The sequence below is a fragment of the Rattus norvegicus genome, chromosome 18, assembly GCF_021556685.1.
Source record: "Rattus norvegicus strain SHRSP/BbbUtx chromosome 18, alternate assembly SHRSP_T2T, whole genome shotgun sequence".
Classification (NCBI taxonomy): Eukaryota; Metazoa; Chordata; class Mammalia; order Rodentia; family Muridae; genus Rattus; species Rattus norvegicus.
The window spans coordinates 77,606,834-77,615,472 of record NC_141551.1 but is presented as its reverse complement, the minus strand read 5'-3'; the positions used below and the strand labels follow the sequence as shown (position 1 = coordinate 77,615,472).

The window sequence follows — 8,639 nt, the reverse complement described above, 5'->3', positions numbered from 1 at the left end:
TCCAGTAGTTTCTCAGTCCACAAGGCTGGATATACCACCAGCCCCTATATGGCACCAGAGGCCTGGAGAATGCCTACAGAGCTACTGGCCTTTGGTTTATGTTGAAAGTTTGAAGCTGGGTCAACGTCATTCCTAACGTCAGAGAAGGAATGTGGTGGGAGCAGCAGTAGCAACAGCCTATGTAACAACAAGGATGAACTTACCAGTGAAAGCAAAGGAGGCAAAGGGCCAAACCCTTTCTTCTTCTGTCTCTTTATCTGTGCTGCCGTCTGAAGGTGTCAACTACATTTAGTGTGGGTTTTCCCACTTCAAGTAATCTGATCAAGAAAATTCCTCATAAAAGAGTGCACAGCTGACTTTTCGCTGATTCCAGATCCTGTTAGAATGACAGTCAAGATGAATAACCCCAAAGGGAAACAGTCAGTGCATGTGGAGATCCCAAGTTGCCTGGGGAAGAGGCACCCAAAGTGACTCGTACTAAAGGATGTGCACTATGCTGATGGGCAGATAAAGGAAGCCTGCTATGTTGAATGTAATAGCTTATTCATGTAGATCAATAAGAGTTGTTATAACATCTCTGTGGGATGAGCTCTCAACCCATCTCCTGTGGAACATTACATATACTACTGTGTGGCCTAGAAAGCCTCTTTCTTTATGGGAGATCTGAGTGTTCACTGCTTTAAAACCTTCAATTTCTACATTTGAGGGGTAGCAACACAAAGCCTTGTCTAACTCTTAATACAGCCAGCTCCTCCTGGAAGAAGATAACCTAGGATCAGACAGTAGGATGTGGTTTGCATGATGAAAAAATAAAAGATATGTGTCTCAGAGCCATTTATTTCATGGCTCTAATAGTTTCCCTGGATAGTAGCATTTTGTGAACTTGCTGCATTTCATGAATGTACTGCCTGGTTTTGTCAACTCGACACAAGCTGGAATTGTCACAGAGAAAGAAGCCTCCCTTGAGGAAATGCCTCCATGAGATCCAGCTGTAAGGCATTTTCTCAATTTGTGACCGCAGGTGGGAGGATCCCCGTTTGTAGGTGGTGTCATCCCTGGGCTGGTAGTCCTAGGTTCTAAAAGAAAGCAAGCTGAGCAAGCCAGGAGAAGCAAGCCAGTAAGTGGCACCCTCCACATGACCTTTGCATCCGTTTCTGGCTCCAAGTTCCTGCCCTGTGTGGGTTCCTGTCCCAACTTCCTTTGGTGATGATCAGCAATGTGGAAATGTAAGCTGAATAAACCCTTTCCTCCCCAACTTGCTTCTTGGTCCTGATGTTTGTGCAGGAACAGACACCCTAAGACAATGAACTTGCTGTTCATCTTTTACTTTCTAGGTTTCTTGTTAGAATGATAGCTTAAGATGAAACACACTGGGGCAGGATTTTGGTGCAGTTTAGTCCTGATGTAACCCCACACAATTATCTTTCAGAAGACAGGGAGGAAGTGAGGTCAAAACACCCTCAAGCTAGTCCTTCATTCTTCAAATATATTAATCCTGTTTTTCTCCAAAAGTTCCCCTTTGGGCTAGACATCTTTATTCTTCATGATGCAATTGCTTGGGGGTAACCTAGCGGCAAAGAGGCTTAGTACTATCCTCCTGTTGAAGGGCCACTGCTGTGGAACTGAATAGGCAAGCCCACAGAAGGGGAGTCTTCATTGTTTGAGACTGGCCCTTTATTACAGAACATTCTAGAGAACTTTATGGGATGTGTGTGGAAGGGGAAGCCGTCATAGGAAGGGATACCCATGCCTAGTCACACTGACTAGTCAGAACTCCATTTGATGACAAGGATTTCTATGGATGTTGTTTTCTGGTCCCTTTCCTTGTCAGGCTGATGCCCTGGCCATGCAGTGTGCTGCTAGCTGCAGCCATCATCATGGAATTTCCAATGGAGCAGTAGAAAAGGTGTCCTCTGTCATTAGGACCAGACTTTGTTCATTCACCATTTCTTCAGGGTTGCTGAGCAGGAGAATCAATGCACTGAGCTGTCTGGTGTTAACAGTTCCTGTGTGTGCTTAACGGTTAATCTCTAGAAAGACACAATATTTATATAAGACATCTCACACATGTACAAACAATTCCCATACACAAAACTACACACTGAATCATACACACAGCACATACACTTACAGATGCACACTTATAGACACATTACATATGTATATACTCAGGAACACACAAAGCATTTAGTTTTGGGCTCATTTTATTTTAAAAATAGTCTAGTCTATATTGTTGTGAGGCTACTCCCTCCAAATTTCTAAATGCATGCACACACACACACACACACACACCCTCCTAGAGAGAGGAAGAAATAAAGAGCTCTCATAAGACACAGGACATTTCAAAAATTTACAGGGCTCAGGAAGCTCAGAAAGTTACAAGATCTGCAAGCTTCATCTCCAATGTTCTTTAGGGTTAACAGTCGCTGGGTAAAGGACTCTTCAGTGGAACTGCCTACACATTTGACAGGGAGCTCCAGGAACGCAGGTTTCCTAAATCCTTGCTCTGCTGGCAGGACCTTTGATGATGAAGCTGGCTTTGAGTTGCCTTGTCAAAGAGACAGTCTTTGAAGCATGTGGAGCAGCTCCCATGGCAGGAGCCTAGACACCTCTGATACTTTCTTCTACCACATTCTGTCTTGAAAACATCAAATAATACATTTTCTCATCATCCATGTAACTTTGAATTTCTGCAAAAACAGCTTGTATGGGGTCATTGAAAATATTCTCACCTTGTGAGGACAGCTAGAGTTCTCTCCTGGTTCATCTCTTTGTCTCAGATGCTCACTTCTCAGGCCTCCGTCCTGGCTCACCTGACAGGAACAACCCCCTTTTGAACAGAACAAACCCTGCTGATGACTTACAGCTGAAGCGTACACTCATAATCATCAAATTCCCCATCCATCATAACTTGACCTTTTTTCTGGCTATAGGCAGTAAGAATACAGATACCCCAAGGGTCAGAGGTCAAGGGGGTCAGAGGTCAAGGGTGGGTCAGAGGTCAAGGGGGGTCAGAGGTCAAGGAGGGTCAGGGGTCAAGGGGGTCAGAGGGCAAGAAAGTAGTTAGGGCATTGCTGTGGTTCTCTTGTTCAGTCAAGACAAAGCCTGGCACCCCAAAGCCCAAAGTGATCCTTCTTTCTGTACCCTACATTTTTTACACCCATTTTTACTTGCAAGTCTTTGCTCACTATCCATGCTTTACAAAGACACCAAAGTCTCCCAAAATTCAAGTTACTGATTTACACAGATGCTGTCACTCTCAGTGAAAGCACATCTTCCTCACCTTTTATGCCTTTAGACATCTGAAGTAATTCATTTATCCCATTAGCTACAATGCCTATCCATAAAAGCAGTGCTAACACCACAGAGAAGTCTGAGTGTTTGTGGTGTTCTCAGTTCCCATGGAAACAAGGCTCGACAGCTCCTTCTGGGGCCTTCTGCATGTGCCACCTATTCCTTTGAGGCAAAAAGATTTGTGATGAATTCAGATGCCAGGCCTGTAAAGTAGCAGTGCCGTGTGCCTCTGGCTGTGGGTGTGTTTCCCAGGATGGTGAGAAAGGAGAATTCAACCTCTGATTCAGGGTTCTACCTGTAACAAAACTGTCCTTAGTGACCGCTGTCTAATCTCTGCCCCTCATTCTAGAAGAAATCCAATGGTGTTAGTGACAGAAAATCTGACTATACTAATAGGTTGAGAGCAGTGCTCTAATGGGTGACTCTCTTCCTCCTCTGGGATGGAGGTTGAGTGAAACACTATGAGGGGTAACTTTCTTCTCCCTCTGGAGAGGAGTTTTTGTGGAGCAGTCAATAACCTATGTCTGAAATGTTTTCCCCTAAAAGTCTTCTAGACTTTGCTAATCAGCGTGAACCAGAGCAGCATATGAACTTGGTGCCCCCTTCGTACTTCCTGAGACAATTACTGTGAATTGTCTTGTCACCAGTGCAAATTGTCATGGGTCACAAGGTGAGAACAGTCACCCTAGAGACAGTCCTCTCAGACTTTGAGCCCTCTAGTCATGGATAACCTTTCGTGGTGGCTGAGAGCATTCATTAGCTGCTTTAGTGAGCTTTGTTGTAGTTTCCACAGATGTCGCTGCTAATACAGGTTTCTTTAGTATCTGGACACCATAGAACATAAGACATGGTTAAACCTGAAAACCTGTCACAGAGAGTCAAAGTTGATCAGTAAGTAGAGTCTTCAGACTATATTCTGCCTCATGTAGCAAATGGCTTTCAGTCAATCAATAGTTGTCTTGTATTTGAACCTTATTCTGATCAAAGAAAAATTCCAAATATTGTGGGGTAGAGAAAATTAAGTGCTGATGCTGCTTTCAACAATAGACATAGGGCTGTTTCCAAAGGTGTAGAAGCTCTAGAACAAAGGTCAGGTCCTCCCAGGATGGCACAGGGCTGAGATGTGGACATGCACCCAGCCACAAAGGGGCCTCACAGTCTAACAAGGATGCGATGCCTACACAAGCCACTAGAAGTTCTTGGTTGATGCTTTCAATTGTACTGTCAGCCATGATAATAAATCATTTAAATTTTTAGTACGTTTACATTTTTGAGACATTGTATGAGTAAAATCATAAGCAAAGACCACATGCAGTAGGCAAAGGTCTTTGACTTCCAGATAGTAGATGAGTTAATGAAAAAAAAAAACATTTTAAATGCTGTCTTGGAGAGGACAGGTTGTCACACTTACAAATTCACTAAAGATATCATTGCCCCCAAAAGATCGAGCCAGCGAGATCACTTGATATTCTAAAAGGCGGAACCAGTTGGATTTAGTGGGTTACAAAAGAAAGATCAAGAGGCCATGAGTGTTGGAAGGGGACATAGGACACATTGGGGTTATCAGGGGATGAGGAGGAGGACTTGAGGATGATTACGACCAGACAGTTGTGTATATGCATTAAAAAGTCAAAGAAAAAATAAGGCATTCTGAAAATAATAACGTCTGTGTAAGCTGGTTCTGTGTGTCAACTTGACCAAGCTGGAGTTGTCACAGAGAAAGGAGCCTCCCTTGAGGAAACTCCTCCTTAGACCCAGCTGTAAGGCATTTTCTCAGTTAATGATCAAGAATGGGAGGGCCCAGCCCATTGTGGGTGGTGCCACCCCTGGGCTGGTAGTCCTGGGTTCTATAAGAGAGCAAGCTGAGCAAGCCAGGGGACGCAAGCCAGTAAGTAACATCCCTCCATGGCCTCTGCATCAGCTCCTGCTTCCTGACCTGCTTGAGTTCCAGTCCTGACTTCCTTTGTTGATGAACAGCAATGTGGAAGTGTAAGCTGAATAAACCCTTTCCTCCCCAACCTGCTTCTTGGTCATGATGTTTGAGTAGGAATAGAAACCCTGACTAAGACACCATCCTTTCAAGGAACACAAAGAACCAGTTAGACAGAGTAGAAGGCAGGGTTCTGATCCTCAGGGATCAGAACTGCTCTAGAGACTGCACAAAAATGTCAGAGTTGTCTTCTGTTATTTCCCTAAAAACCCTCTTGAGGTTGGTTGGGAACAGCATTGAGTCTGTAAGTCACCCTGGGTAGAAAGGAGGTTTTAACACTGTGTCTTCTCTTCCATGCGCGTGCCCTTCTGAAACTTGACGTCACTGTGTATTTTGATTCCAGAGTGTACTGCAAGATTTACAATAACTGAAAACTTGTGGTCATGGCATAGTAGGATATACACAGACCAATGTAATAAAAGAGAAAGGCTGAAGATAACCCCAAATGTATATCATCAACAGGGTACGGTAATACCTGATGCAGAGAGAATGGTCTCCTCATTGACTGCTCTAGGAAGTTGGATATCAGAATGAAAGCTAGCCTTTATCTTACACTACTAAAAAGAAGTGAATCATGCACTTCAGACCTCCAACCATACATAAAACTCTTAGGAGAACACAGGCAAAGCCTCCATTTACCTCAGCAATGACTTACTAGACTTCACACCCAAATCACAGGTTCCAAAATCCACAACAGACAGCAGACAGGCAGGGCTACAGCAAAACAAAAACAAACAAACAAACAAACAAACAAACAAACAAACAAAACAAGTCCCAAAAGACGATGCTGTGAGTGAAGGAGACAGCAGAAGCTAGAGGCCTGATTAAAAACTAGGCGGGAGTAGGGGTCTTGAATAGTTACATTTTCAAAGAAGATATACAAAAGCCAGAGAGTGTTTAAGCAGCTTGCTTTTACTGAAGAGAGAAGCTGAGGCAAGATCATCACGAGACAGGGCCATCCTGGACTATACTGTCAATTCCAGAGAAGTCTGGGACACAGAATGAAACTATGTCTCAAACACTGAAAGAAAAGAAGATATCATTGTTCCAAAGAGAAGGAAAGGGTTCAATTTTGTAACTGAAAGAAAAAAGAAATTGAACCCATTCTAAGATGACCCCTGGGAACGCAGTAATTTTGTAATTTTATGTTAAGTAGACTATCTGCACCTAACCTGAGTTTTCTTTTTACTTTTTAAAGGTTGAGACATTTTGAAGTCCCCAAAACAGACATTTAAATCCACTTCAGAGAACGAAAACCGGAACATGTGTTTTACTGCATTGAACTTCCAAGTGAACTCATGACAGATAAGACTTAATAGTTCTGTCTAAATGGGATAACACTATCTTAGGAAGACCTGTGACCCCATGGCCCCCGGGGGCAGCCATGTGCCCTTCCAATTGCTGAATGATGCGGGCCAATTGTGTGTCAGCACTTGTCCTCCCAAGAGAAGTCATTTCCCTGGATAAAAGCAATATGACCTTCCTCTACTAAACTGGCTAGGACCTAAAAAGCCCATTTGATGCTCTTGTTGCTGAAGCAGAGACTCCGGTTGCTAGGCATGGGCTGTTGCCATGGAGTCTAGTCCAAAGTCTCTCCTGGTTACTCAGTTAAACATCTGTCTTCAGTTAACACCGTGAGACCACATCTGACACCAGGCATCACAGCTTTGCTCTGGACAAAGACCTCCAGTATTTCTGTCCTCTGATTATGTTTTCCTCTCTCTTTCACTCTGGGGTTCTTGGTTAATTAAGAGCCAATAGTTGGATCGCATAGGGGGAGTGCCATCATTTCAACTACACGTTTAAAACATTGTACTTTCTAGATGGCTGGCTTCATAAAATCTCACCATCTTCCTAACAAGTCCATCTGTGTGTGTGTGTGTGTGTGTGTGTGTGTGTGTGTGTGCTTTAAACATTTATTTTGCCTTATCTTTTTAAGGTTTATTTTTAAATTATAAGTTTGCGTGTATGTTTGGGTTTGCATTGAACTTGTACGCAAGGTGATCCGGGAAGTCAGGGGATGACATTGGATTTTCTGGAGCTGGAGTTGCAATGTTTGTGGGTTGCTGGGCATGGGTGCTGGGAACTGAACTTAGGTCAATGTGTGTTCTTAACCACTGAGCCATCTCTACGGCCTTCTTTTTGGTACATGCCTATACTACATAGTGTTCGACACAGGGTTCATTCCTAGCTCCTTAATATTTATTATGTTTTTTTGATGAAAATATTCAGACACCTTTCTCATAGTTTTTGGGAAATAACATTCATTATCCAGTTATCTTAATAGGGTAGCAGCCGTAGCAATGCTGTACACAGGCCTGTTGAAATGGATAGAGTTCCTCTTAGACAGGCCTCTCCTGGGTGTGGGGAAATCCTATGTCTCTCCAAGTCTAACTCCTTCTCCTTTTCAACTGTAACCTAGCACCCAGTTTCTAGTCTTTCCCTTTTCCCAGCCCTCTCTGTCCCCAGTCTCTGTGACCCCTTCCTTCTGTCACCTGCGGTGAGGTTGGCACTTTCAGGTCCCACAGGTCAGTTAGAGGATGAGCAGCTTCTGCGCACGATGTATTTCACTTAACATGGTGACGCTTAGTTCTCCCCGTGTGGTTGAAAATGGCAAGTCTGTGTTCCTGTCGGGACCCGCCCACAGTCCGCGGTGAGTGTGTGCACATCAGTGCTTCTTCATCCGCGTGCCAGCAGACATCTCCGCTGTTTCTCCCACGTAGCTTATGTGCCCAGTGCTGCAGTAAACACCAGGGTGTAACTGTCTCTTCAGCAGAACAATTTTACTTCCCTTGCACAGCAGAATCATGTCGTGGTCTATTCCTTTTTGTTCAGGGACCTCCATACTGTTTCATAGTTGCTGGGTTAAGTTAAATTCTCAGCAACGGAGTACAGTTGGTGATGTCATTCAAAATGGAATGAAAAAATAGCTCGCTGTGGTTTTGACACACATTTCCCTGGTGATTAGGGATACTAAGCCTATATTTATGCACCTGCTTGTTGCGGTCAGATTAAAAAGGAACGTTTTCTAACGGTTCCGAGAGCTCGCTCGGGCTGCTACTCTACCACGTGGTCCACAAGACGCCCTTCCCCGGCTGTCTCCCTTTTAGCTACCCTCTCTGTGTGGTCCCCTAGGCCGTGGTTAACACACCCCTCCCCCTCCACACACACACATCTCGTTCTGCAGAGCCCGCCGTGTTCTCACTCCTAGTGGGATCCGCATGCTCCAACTGCCTCTCAGCCATTTCTTTCACACACCGTCCTCTTTAGCCTGGTAAATCAAAGTTTCAGAAACTCGTGATTTAACAATTAGATTTATATGTTACATACTCAATCCACAATACATCCATAGAAT

The 8,639-nt window shown here is 44.0% G+C and overlaps 1 long non-coding RNA gene across 1 annotated transcript; it reads right to left on the bottom strand.

The window, feature by feature from the left end:
• Window positions 1–2,186: 2,186 nt before the first annotated feature.
• Window positions 2,187–8,304, bottom strand: LOC102548851 (uncharacterized). Its single transcript, XR_015642686.1, has 3 exons — window positions 7,780–8,304; window positions 2,733–2,830; window positions 2,187–2,638 (listed from the first exon to the last, which is right to left on the bottom strand). It is a non-coding gene; the product is annotated as an uncharacterized LOC102548851 (long non-coding RNA).
• Between the last annotated feature and the right edge of the window lie 335 nt (window positions 8,305–8,639).